The sequence below is a fragment of the Schistocerca cancellata genome, chromosome 3, assembly GCF_023864275.1.
Source record: "Schistocerca cancellata isolate TAMUIC-IGC-003103 chromosome 3, iqSchCanc2.1, whole genome shotgun sequence".
NCBI classification, from domain to species: Eukaryota; Metazoa; Arthropoda; class Insecta; order Orthoptera; family Acrididae; genus Schistocerca; species Schistocerca cancellata.
In genome coordinates this window covers 441489570-441503322 of record NC_064628.1, presented here as the reverse complement: position 1 = coordinate 441503322, position 13753 = coordinate 441489570, and the positions used below count along the sequence as shown (strand labels likewise).

At 40.3% G+C, this 13753-nt stretch overlaps 1 protein-coding gene across 1 annotated transcript in view; it reads left to right on the top strand.

The window, feature by feature from the left end:
* The window catches only part of LOC126176357 (LIM domain only protein 3-like), a 1143263-nt gene that overhangs the window by 379763 nt on the left and 749747 nt on the right, over positions 1–13753 (top strand). The window lies entirely within an intron of this gene.

Genomic DNA, 13753 nt, shown 5'->3' with positions numbered 1-13753 from the left:
TTTTCAGCTGCAGCCAGTTTTTGCTGCGACTGCCTCAGTCTCTCTCAGGTGTACCTGTGTCTCACAATCACGGTCATACTCTTTGATCTAAGACCCGGGCCTGCGTCGTGGGCAAAAGCGAAAATTTCAAAAGAGATATTTAGATGTAATTATTCAGGATAACCACTAAAAACTTAAATGTGCATGATAGGGTGGGGACTTGAGAGCCCATTCTTCCGAAATTGACTCCATTGTCTTACTACAGCGTCACTTCGTTCAAACGTTTCACAAGACATTTGGGAAGGTAAAATCTCTAGGCGAATAGAGTAGCTACGTTCTGACGTTCCTCGATCGAGCCCACTATTGGGACCATCAGCTCTGGAACCGAGGTATTTAACACACGATTTTATGGTTGACGTGTAGGCTTCCGGTTACAATCCTTCTGAAGGAAGAGTATTTGGTCAGCAAGAACGGAGAGGTGGTTACTTGGCATTCCGGGACACCAGACTTTTTATTATTGTCGTTGTCATATCGCATTGTTGATAATGATGCGTTTGCTCGATTGTCTCATGGGAGCTATTTTGGAGGAATCGGTAGTGTACTGGCTTTCACACTCGCCATTTATCTCATCGGCTTTGTCACATGCATTCATCGCGGTCCCTGACATTAAATACACTTAAGATACTTTACATGCAAGCCGCAGAAATGGGGCCAACGTTGATAAGTATCTTTTGGTTTTTTAAATTACAAAGAGGCATTCGTCATCAAGCCGCCCTTTGATTGATGAGAAATTTACAATATGACGTTCCTTCTTTACCACGCGATCTGTTCGAAGGAATCCTTGAGAGTAGTCAACAGAGAGTTATTTTCTGGGGCATATACATATCAGACTAAAAAGTAACATGGACGAATCCAAATAGAGCTTATTACGACTGTTTAGGTATAAAAACATACTACAAGAAATTATTAGATTACAACTGATGGAGCCAAGCTAAATCGACGCGTAAGCCAAAAAATTATTACCTTTACTCTTGGCGTGCATGATTTTTCAACACCACTTGTGTATTATTTATTACAGGTATCTTGTCATCAGCAACCAAACGATGTTGATGAGAAATTTTGTTGGGAGTTAACCTTTCTCTAAACATAATTTAGTTTGTCGCGATATTTCGCTCCTATATTTGTTTTTACTTACATTTTCGTGTGGCAAACTTTTATTCTCAGCATCATTGTGAGGTGTCGTGATGCACACGTAAATATAATACGTATTTTCACAAATAAGGTCGTAAAAGCACTTTGCACTTCACCAAAATCCAGTGTAATTGTGTCTCAGCCGAGTCACTGTTCATTTGTTCACCAGACAGTTCGGCACCAAATTTGTATTTTGTTTACATTTTATCGTTGTGTGTGTGTGTTTTTTTTTTTGTTAAGTTCCTTTAATGTGTTAAATAGTTTGCCCTTGCAGAGTGCAGTGTACTCATTTATGACCTGTTTTCCTTGTGCTATTGCCTTCTGTATGTGGAAGTTTTCCTCAATAGTCAGTTTGCTGTATAGGCTGTGGCTGGGTTTTAGTACTCTTAAGTCTGTTTCTATTGTAGTTGAGTGGTGATCCTGAGTTATAAGGTGGTCAGCAAATGTGCTATGGGAGCTGTTGCTTTATAAAGCTCTGAGATGTACTGAACATGTGGTTTTGAAGTTTCTGCTTGTTTGCCCTATGTACACCGACTGGCAGGTGTTGCATGTGAGTTCATATATTCCTGATCTGTTAAATTTATCCGTAGGTGTTTCTCGTGTTCTGATATTTTTCTGTGTTGTGTTCGCTGTTTCTTTAATATGTTGCCTATTCTGTGAACAATCTTGTTGCTATATGTGAGTGTGTGCCATTTCGTTTTGTGTTTATGTTGTTGCTCTGTTGTGTCTTGTATGTGGTCATTCTTTGTGTTTTGTGTTGTTCTGTGTTGGGTGAGGATTACTGTGTGTGTGTGTGTGTGTGTGTGTGTGTGTGTGTGTGTGTGTGTGTGTATGTGTGTGGTATGTTAATTCTTGTACTGTTTACATATTTTTTGAGTTAACTTGTCTGCCATATGGGTATCATAACCATCTTCTACTGCTATTTGTTCTATTTTGTTTAGTTCTTGTGTGTAATTCTGTTCATTCATGGGTGTTCTGTTTAATCTATGGAGCATGAATCTGAAGTTTGCTTGCTTATGTGTCAATGCATTGTTCGATAGGTTGTGAATAGTCGTTCTTGTGGTTGTCCGTTTCCTGAATATTGTGAAGTTGTGTGTGTTGTTTGTTCTGTGTATGGTGAGATCTCGAAAATGTAGTGTGTTGTTAGTTTCTGTTTCTAATGTCAAGTTAATTTTTGGGTGCAAGTTGTTTATTTCATTGTGTAGCTGTTCTATGTGTGTATCTGAGTCATAAATCAGGCATGTTATGTCACTGACGTAACAGTACCTGTATGTAACTTTGTAGTTTTTTGGTTTTAGTACGTGTCTGAAGATCATGTTCTCCAGGTTGTTCATAAATATGGCCATTAATTGGTGATCCCACTGGCAGTCCTTCATGTTGTGAGTAAAATTCTTTGTTGGACACAAAATAATTTTGTGATGTTATGGTCTAGAGTATGGTTGTTATCTGAGTGATATGTGTGTCTGGTGTGTTCGCTTGTTCTTTGTGTGATGATGTTGATTGTTTCTTTTATTGGAATAAAAGTGTACATTGATCTGATGTCAAAAGATATGAGGGCTGCTGCATGTGGCATGTGTATGTTCTTAATTCTGTCAATTAATTCCTTTGAGTTTTCCAGGTTCCTGGTGTTATCAAAAGTGTACAATTTTTTTAGTAGTGTGTGTGTCTGTTGGGCTCAGTGGTAGGATGGAGCATTTCGGAAGTTAATAACGCGCCTTAATGGGATATTATCCTTATGAACCTTTGGTAGTGAATTTAAGGTGGGTGCTTTTGGATTTTACTGTGTCTTCCTCATAATCTGGCCTTTTGAGAATGCGTTTTTGATGTTTTTTAGTGTCTGTTGAATGTTATTTGGCACCTTGCTGTTGGGTCAGTGGTAAGTTTTGTGATGTCTTTGAGAAAATTTAGTGTTTTCTCTATGTATTCTTTTTCATCCATAAATACAGTAATATTTCCTTTGTCTGCTCTTGTTATTATGGTATTGTTCTGTTTTAATTTTTGTTTTAACTTGTTGGCTGTGATTACCTCTGATGTTGTATGATTGTAAATAATTGTGGATTTGTGTGTTCGGATTATCTGTGTTATTTCTGCAGCTACTAATTCTCTTGTCAAGTTTGCATTAAAATTTGGTGTGATCAGTTTTTCTTGTTCCTTTATACTGTGTTCTGATCCCATTATGAGGTTTTCTATTGTTTTGTGTGATATGTTCGTGTTAATGTTGTGTTTTGGTCCTTTTTCTAGTAGGCTCTTTCTTGTTTCGTAAAATTTATGTCAGTTAGGTTAATGATTCGGTCGTAGGATTTATATTGTTGGTTGTGATTGTTTTTCATGTGTGTGTTTCTGCTGTTAATTATTCTGTTGAGTTTTCTGTTTTGTTTCTCCTGGTTTTCTTGCATTACTTCCTGTATGTATGCCTTTTCTCTCTCTATTGTTTCCTCAAAGTGAGCTGGTATTGTAAATTTGTTGACGAATTCTAAATGTGTTTTGTAAAGTTCGGTGTTGAGCGATTGTATTTTAGCATGTAATTCCCTAATTTCTTGCTTTAGGCACAACATTTTTAGGAAATGATTACAAAATTATGTGGATATTTAGTCCAAACAGTATTTAACACATTAAAGGAGCTTTAGAAGAAAGACAACACAAACAGGTAAGTTTACCCACGCACACATACCCAGATACACACACTCACACACACACACACACACACACACACACACAGACACACACACACACACACACACACACACACAAAACACACACACAAAATGGATACACTACGCTCTGCAAAGACTCACCGTTTACACACAAAAGGAACATGTAAAAGACAACACAAACAACTGAGAAGCGTACAGAGAACACACACACACGAACACGAAGATAAAATGTAAACAAAATTCAAATATGGCGCCGAATTCTCTGGTGAACAAATGAACTGTGGTTTGGTGAAGTGCAAAGCGCTTTTACGACCTTATTTGGGAAAATATGACCTTATTTGTGGAAATACGTGTTATATTTACGTGTGCATCACGACACCTCACCATGATGCTCAGGATAAAAGGGCTTGCCACACGAAAACGTAAGTAAAAACGAATATAGATGCGAAATATCACGATAAACTAAATTACGTTTCGATGACAGGTTAACTCCCAACAAAATTTCTCATCAACATCGTGTAGTAGCAGATTGCAAGATACCTGTAATAAATAATACACAAGTGGTCCTGAAAAATCAAGAACTCCAAGTGTAAAGGTATTAATAAAAAGAAACGAACGAATGTTTGAACTAAATATCCACATAATTTTGTAATCACTTAGTAAAAATGTTCACATTACAGATTAGATAAAACGGAAACCCACTGTTGATGGCATAGTGGTGCTGAAACATATTTGGTTCTTGGAAAAAACGGTGTTTTGCATAACTGGTGGACCTGACATCCTACCATTTTGACTGCAAACACGATAAACACAAGAAGCTGCAAATCCAAATGATGAAGAAGGAATTAAATTTGAGACTAGCATTAGGAAAGGACGTTAGCTTTCACAACGTTCTAGTTAGATGATCTAGATGAAAATTTCTTCCAACAAAAGAATTGTGTTGTAATAGGAAGAATGACAATTAAATGTACAACGTTTCCTGATTACATGATATTAAGTGAAAATGAAAAGGCAGTTGCCAGTATGTTAAAATACCTGAACACCATCTGCGAAGAATAATGAAAAATGTATCTGAACAAGACTAAGGCAATCATTTTTATAAGGATATCGAGGAAGTAAAAGTGAAATATGATATGGGTTAGTGGAATAAGTAGTTAACTTCAGCTAGCAGTAACATGACATACACAGAAATACGGTAGATCAAATGAAAACCACACAGATGGAGAAACATTGTCAAACTTTTATTAAATCAAAAATAATCCCAATTATTGTTAATACATTTGTCTCTCTGTGAGACAACACGGCAATGTCCACAGAACCATTATTGTACCCAGGCGTGCACCCCATCGTTTGAAGCAAATCGACGGCCAGTTATGGCTTTCTTCAGGGTCCCAAACAGTTGGTAATGGGATGGGGAGATATAGGGGCTACGTGTTGCCAATGTTGTTTTGTCTACACTGCAGAAGATTCGTGGTGAATTATATTTTCCTTCTCAGGCGACCACAGCCATGTAGAATATTTTTCATGAAATTTTCGTCATTTCACTGTAAATAGTTGATTTATTTCACACAATCATGATTTTGACTTTATAGGATGGGAAAATATTACAATATATATCTTACCTGTCTGTGATATGTCATCGTATGTTTTTTTCTACGATAAAACGTTGTCACATATAGGTCAGATATGTTATACAGCATGCACGTGAGAATGGCTATAAATTTCAAATCATGATTTTGTGAAATAAATAAACAATTTATAGTCAATTCAAAAAACTTTCCCAGAAAGCCCTACACATTCTTCATACAGTCCCGATCTCTCCTCATCCGATTTCCTCATTTCTGGAGCCCTGAAGAAAGACATTCGTGGTCGTCGATTTGCTTCGTACGAAGGACTGCAAGCCTGGGTACAATCGTGGTAACGTAGGCAACAGAAAACATTTTTCCGTTAATTCTTGTCTCACAGAGGCATAAAGTAACTGACACAATCAGTATTTCCATCATTGTGTCAGTTACTGAGCTGTAACGGCGTAGCGCTTTTGTTTTATGACCATCGTTCATTAACCTGGCCACAATCGACGAAAAGCTGATTTTAATTATGTTATGAATGGATGTTGTCATTTAAAGAAAGATATGAACGATAATATGAAGCCGTAATGGCTCCAACACCTGTCAGGGCGGTTTTATGACCTGCAGATGGCTGAATTGTTAGCCGAAACGAGTAATCCACTCAAATAAAGAAGATTTCATGAGCGATATTGACTTCAAGGGGTTTCAAGACCTAACGGTTGACAATATCAACAAGCTTAACCAAATATAAACGCTGAATAACTCCATAAAAGAGAAAGCTCCGTGAAATAGACGATTTATTCAGGACTTTACGATATTTTGCAATATTCTTTTAAAACAAGCAAGTTCCCTAAAGCTATGCCTGCAGTTATTAAAGAAACTGGTAATATGAGCAGAGCCCCAAATACCTTTGCTACGCTGTGACGGGACTACCGCTCATTACTTAAGATGGTGCTTAAGATGGTTCTTAACTCAATACTAAGTATCGCTAAGCAGACCACCCATGCCGTTAACATTAAGTTTATACTTATACTGTCGTTCACTAACCCGTTTATCCTAAGGTGGTACTAGCCTGCAATACTAATTTTACTTTAGTTAACAGTGGGGATTAGCCCCTCTCACACAGGTGTTAGTGTGGGTTGAATAACCCTTAAAATATAACCTCCGTTGCAAATAGACTGTGATCAGCGTACCAATGCAGCTCACCACTGGGAACCTATTTGTGCCACAGCTCTAATTTCGTAAGATGCGGTAGGAACTTATCACACTAATGAATATATGCCGAGCGTAGCTACCAAAGACCACTGACTGACAAAATTTCCACCAACGACTCAATTATTGAAATAAACGAAGCAGTCACAGCCAGATAACGATAAAAACAAATTAGTCCACTCACGGGCGCGGAATCACTTTCTCAGCACAAATGAAATTCAATAAAAGAAATTTCTCAGCACGAATGAAATTCGATAAAACAAATCAAGGCAACAACCCAACATACATACAGCAGAAGCCAAACGACTTCACATCCATCAAACGTAGCATTCGGAGTGAGCCTTGCCCAGACAACAGACGACGACACACTTGGCGTGAGCAGCTGTTTAGCCAACGATGGCGTGACAATACTCACAACGTTGCTAGTTTCTCAAGTAGAAAACAGCCAACGCAATCAGCACGTTCCCCTTGTATAGCGCGCAGGATCTCTCTCAATCGATCGACAACCACCACAGAACTAACAGCGACGGTAATAGAGGATACAGCCGACGTCTGATGCTAGTATACATAACACAACGACGTAAATAAAACGCGGTGTCCGTACAGTAACCAAGAAGTACAACTAGCAACTAGGCTTTCAAGCGGATTGCAAGCGACACTAGAAATGCATACTCTAAACACGACTCACGTAATTGTGGAAATAACTGCCTTTTACAATAGGATTTTCCACGACATGATATCACTGTCCTTCGGAAAAACACACTCACACATACAGTAACCGCCTTCGCGCGGAGGCCAGCTAGTCAGTAGAGGCAATCTATACACAAATTGGCCGATTTTCCTTGGTGCACAGAGCTCATGGGAGTCCGAAACCATCCATCTACATCTACATCTACATCCATACTCCGCAAGCCACCTGACGGTGTGTGGTGGAGGGTACCTTCAGTACCTCTATCGGTTCTCCCTTCTATTCCAGTCTCGTATTGTTCGTGGAAAGAAGGATTGTCGGTATGCCTCTGTGTGGGCTCTAATCTCTCTGATTTTATCCTCATGGTCTCTTCGCGAGATATACGTAGGAGGGAGCAATATACTGCTTGACTCTTCGGTGAAGGTATGTTCTCGAAACTTTAACAAAAGCCCGTACCGAGCTACTGAGCGTCTCTCCTGCAGAGTCTTCCACTGGAGTTTATCTATCATCTCCGTAACGCTTTCGCGATTACTAAATGACCTCTAGGTCGCCGAGCGCCATTCGGCTCGTCATACTAGATCCAAAGGTGAACTCTTCTACTTTCAACAACCCCAGGAAGAGCAATCAACCAGACATTCATAAACGCCATGTATGACATCAACGGTTACGCTATTCCGCAAAACCGTAAGTGGCATTGACCGACCACCGTATCAGCAGAAGTCGGTAGGACAAGAGGAAACGGTCGACTCCGGCAGAGTCCCTCTGGCGGTCCACGGAAACCCCTGCCAGTGCTCCCGACAGCTGTAAACAGGTCCATGCACAAATGCGGAGACTCAGCAGTTACGGCGCTTACTTTACTAATAACAAACAATTTACTTTTTTCATCTGTCACGTTTTCATTTGACTGCCCCTTATAAAAGTGGACGTGTGTGTGTTTCGCATCTTCTACTAAACCGCTGTATCGATTTCAACCGCGTTTACGAAAAAAAATTACTCATTGTTTCTGAGGAAACACTGTGGGAAAAAATACCACCTAGCTCGCAAATGGTGGCGACCGGATATGAAACTTTTTGGTAATATAGTGTTGCCCGTGACATCTAGTGTGAAATTGAGGTAAAATAAGGGGCTGCGTTGCACAGGATTAATGAGAAAAGACACATACTAGAAACGGGTAACACATAGGAAACAAATGTTCTAGGAAGGTGAAAGTGAAAACAGTACGTAGCTAAGAATGGATTGGAAGGGATGATGATAGGGAAGAGGACTAGAGGAATAAGAAGAATCCAGCAAATTTGTGTAATCAAGATAAATGCATCACATTCAGCTATGACAATCGGGAGGACTGAAGAACATGACAGACTTGCCTCATGGGGATAATACACCAGCATCATCATCAACGTCGTCGTCAACACCATTTATTGTTCTCTGCCGGACTTTCGGTACCTTTGACGAACATTACATCAGAGGCCTTCAAGAATGTCTTTTTCCATTTGAATGTGGAGAATTCTTCCCCCATCCCGTTCCAGGCAGACCAGTCCTGTCGCTATTACTATTGACATGAAAGTAAATCCCTGCCTACTATAAGATTTAAAAACGGCAATGAACAGTGGCTAGGCAATCTCGTTTCTCACCGGAAGCTCCGCTCTGCAGTGCCTCTGTCGAGCTAGAGCCTGCCACAGCGAGTGCGACGGCTGCGTCCTCTTTAATTAAAGGTTATCCACGTCCCCTCCTCGTCCCCCTCCCCTCCCCCTAGCGCTAATTGGCGATTATTTCCGTCGCATGCCGCCACAAAGCGTCATCCGACAAATACGCCCTCCCAAATAAATAGAAACATCTCATTAGCTCTGCAATATTTCGCCGCTCCGAATTAAGAAAAGGCATGAAAGGAGGACTCTGACGACAGAGAGGGGCGCACAGGAGCCGACGGCGGCGACAGGGGTGGGGGTAGGGGGAGGGGAGGAGAGAGCGGCGGCGGCCGTATTTTTGTGCCTGTGTAAATCACTCTGCGCTGACTCATTATTAAAACATTACCCAATTAATACGGGCGTGCAGTGTCCTTGTTAATTAGCGGCGCTTTTCTTTATTTATTGGCTGCAGCGGCGCCACCCGATGCGGCTCTTCAGACCGGGCCCCGCTCGTAATTACAAGTTTTCGGATCCGTCGCGTATTTCATTCTTTGCGGATTTTCTCCCGTGGATCTTCACTTCTCGTTTCGGTAACATCGGAACCAACACTGATTTCCGTCTGATGTATGAGCACATAGACTGACATAAATAACGAAGAGTGAAGGGACGATGATAAATGACTAAAAGAGTATAGGAGAAGAAGAAAGGGAGTTATTAAGGCGACGACTAATAATGCACAGAAAGAAGAAAGTTCGTAGCCCTCCTGTTCTTTTTTTCAAATTTTGATTACAGCATATTCATAACCTGAAATATTACTTGATAAAATGCCTAGTCTGTAGAAGATTTATTTTTTTAACCAGCTCTGGTTACGGCCATCAGACAATCCCTTACATCGGATCAGCGTTTCGCAGACGCAGTACACTTCTTACATCACAGTTTCCTAAAAAATGGCAAATATAATACGACAAACAATATTAAAATAATATGAGGGTCTGATGCGGCACTTTGAGTAAATGTCTTAATGACTTTATTTTTTTAGTCATCTGTCTTCTGAGTAAACTGACGCGGCTTGCCACGAATTCCTCTCATGTGCCATCCTCTTCATTTCACACTCCACATCTCAAATGCTTCAAGTGTCTTCTTTTCTGGTTTTCCCACATTCATTTTCCACTCTTATACAATTCTGTGCCCAAAACGTACATTCTCAGAAACTTCTTCAAATTAAGGCCTATTTGTCATACTAGTAAATTTTTCTTGGCCAGGAATGCCCTTTTTGGTAGTGCTAGTCTGCTTTTTATGTCCTGCTAGCTCCTACCGTCAAGGGTAATTTTGGTGCCTAGATAGCATAATTCCGTAACCCTCATCTACTTCGAGATCACCAATCTTGATGTTAAGTTTCTCGCTGGTCTCATTTCTGCTACGTTTCATTTCTGCTATTTCTCGTTACTTTCGTCTTCCTTCGATTTACTCTCAATCCATGTTCTATAGTTATTACACTGTTCATTCAATTCACTAGATCCAATAATTTTGCTCCACTTCCACTGAGGATAGTAGCATAATGAGCAAAGTCTTACCGTTAACATATTCTCACCTTGAATTTTAATTCCGCTCTTGAATCTTCCTTTTATTTCCATCATTGCTTCTTCGATGTACATACTGAACAGTAGAGGCGAAGGATGACATTCCCGACACACACACTTTTTGATCTGAGCACATCTTTCCTAGTCTTCCACTGTTACTCTTCCCTCTTGCTTCTTGTACATATTATACAGGGTGTTGCAAAAAGGCACGGCCAAACTTTCAGGAAACATTCCTCACACACAAATAAAGAAAAGATATTATGTGGACATGTGTCCGGAAACGCTTAATTTCCATGTTACAGCTCATTTTAGTTTCGTCAGTATGTACTGTACTTCCTCGATTCTCCGCCAGTTGGCCCAATTGAAGGAAGGTAATGTTGACTGTGGTGCTTGTGTTGACATGCGACACATTTCTGTGAACGTTTGAGCAGGCATTGTTGGTGATGTCTTGATTGGGCCCCATGTTCTTCCACCTACGCTCAATTGAGCACGTTATCATGATTTCATACAGGATACTCTACCTGTGCTGCTAGAACATATGCCTTTACAAGTACGACACAACATGTGGTTCATGCACGATGGAGCTCCTGCACATTCAGTCGAAATGTTCGTACGCTTCTCAACAACAGATTCGGTGAGCGATGTTTTGGTAGAGGCGGACCAATTCCATGGCCTCCACGCTCTCCTGACCTCAACCCTCTTGACTTTCATTTATGGGGGCATTTGAAAGCTCTTGTCTACGCAACCCCGGTACCAAATGTAGAGACTCTTCGTGCTCGTATTGTGGACGGCTGTGATACAATACGCCATTCTCCAGGGCTGCATCAGCGCATCAGGGATTCCATGCGACGGAGGGTGGATGCATGTATCCTCGCTAACGGAGGACATTTTGAACATTTCCTGCAACAAAGTGTTTGAAGTCACGCTGGTGCGTTCTGTTGCTGTGTGTTTCCATTCCATGATTAATGTGATTTGAAGAGAAGTAATAAAATGAGCTCTAACATGGAAAGTAAGCGTTTCCGGACACATGTCCACATAACATATTTTCTTTCTTTGTGTGTGAGGAATGTTTCCTGAAAGTTTGGCCGCACCTTTTTGTAACACCCTGTATACTACCCGCCTTCCCCTATAACTTACCCATATTTTTCTCAGAATTTCTAACATCGTGTACCACTTGATATTGTCGAATGCTTTTCCCGAGTCTACAAAGTCTATGAACTTGTCTCGATTTTGCTTCAGTCTTGCTTCCATTATCAACCACAACGTCAGAATTGCTCCTCTGGTGCCAAACAGATAATCATCTATCAGAACTTCAATTTTGTGGTCCACTCTTCTGTATATTACTCCTGTCAGTAACTTGGATTCATGAGACGTTAAACTGATTACAAGATAATTCTCGAAGTTGTTGGCCGTTATACCTCCGAAATAGTGTGGATGATGTTTTCCCGAAAGTAACGTGGTATATCGTCGCCACTTTCCCCAACGATTTTAGAAATTCTGATGGAATGTTATCTACCTGCCTTATTCTATCTTAAGTCTTCCAAGGGATTTGAAATTATGATTCTTACACTCTCGCCTATATTGACTCCTCTTTTTCTCCTGTTATGTCATCAGACAAGTCTTCCCCCTTCTAAAGGTCGTCAGTGTACTCTTTCCACCTACCCACTCTCTTCTCTGCATTTAACAGTGGGACCCCAATTGCACTCCTAATGCTACCATCCTTGTTTTTAATTTCACGGAATGTTGTTTTGCCTTTCCTATATGCTAAGTTAGTCCTTCCGATACTCATTTCTTTTTCGAATTCTTCACATTTCTCATTTAGCCATTTCGCATTAGATTCCCTACACTTGCTATTTTTTTCATTCTTAAGTGACTTGAATTTCTGTATTTTTGAATTTCCTTGAAAATTTTTGTACTTTCTTCTTTCATCGATCAACTGGAGTATTTCTTATGTTACTCATGATTATCTTCTTCGTACCTCTGTTTTTAATTCCAGCTTCTGCGAATGCTCTTTTCAGAGACGTCCATTTCTCTTCAACTGAACTGTCTACTGAACAATTCGCTATCACAGTGTTAACAGCTTCAGAGAACTTCAAGCGTATTTCGTCATTCTTTATCCCAGTTCTCTGGGCACTGATTTTTCGTGACTGGTCTCTTAAATTTCAGCCTACTCTTCATCACTAATAAATTGTGACCTGGATCTATATCTGCTCCTGGATTGCCTTACAATTCAATAACTGATTTTGGAATCTCTACCTAAACATCAGGTAATCTAACTGAAATCTTCCCATATGTCCTGGCCTTTTCAAAGTACACCTCCTTCTCTTGAATCCTTGAACAGAGTATTCTCTATTACTTGGTGCAGTTTATTACAGAACTCGATTAGTCTCTCTCTGCTGTCATTCCTAGTACGAAGCCCATATTCTCCGTAACACTTTCTCCTTCTACAACCGCATTCCAATCGCCCATGACTATCAAAGTTTCATCTCCCTTTACGTACTGAATTACCCATTCAATATCCTTATATACTTCCTCTTCCTCTTCACCTTCGGCTTGCGAAGTCGTCATGTATACATGAACTATCGTTGTCAGTGTTGGTTTGCTGTCGATTCTGATAAGAACAAACCTATCACTAAACTGTTAGCAGTAACTCACTCTTTGAGTACCTCTCTATTACAACGAATCCTACTCCCGTTATACCATTTTCTGCTGCTGTTGATCTTATCCTTTACTGCCGGCTGAAGTGGCCGAGCGGTTCTAGGCGCTACAGTCTGGAGCTGCACGACTGCTACGGTCGCAGGTTCGAATCCTGCCTCGGGCATGGATGTGTGTGACGACCTTAGGTTAGTTAGGTTTAAGTAGTTCTAGGTTCTAGGGGACTTAACTTCTAAGTCGCATAGTGCTCAGAGCCATTTACCCTTTACTCACCTGACCAGATATCCTAGTCTTCTTTCCATTTCACTTCACTGGCTGCAACTATATGTAGATTGTAATCACATAATACCGCTAACTGGGTGCACCGTTAAAGCAGCATTACAAAAGACGAACAGCAGCTACTTACTTTTCTCAATGCTCCAATAATGGGCTTCAGTAAACAGTTGACTTATTTGCGTGAACATACTAAGCTGTGAAAAACATAATAATTCACATGAATACAATGTGAGTAACTGAGGTTTTAGTCTAGTGACTTGCATTGGGTATGCTTGGTCGAGTCTATTACTTTAACCTTTATGTTTGGAAATCTGAAACCTAAGAC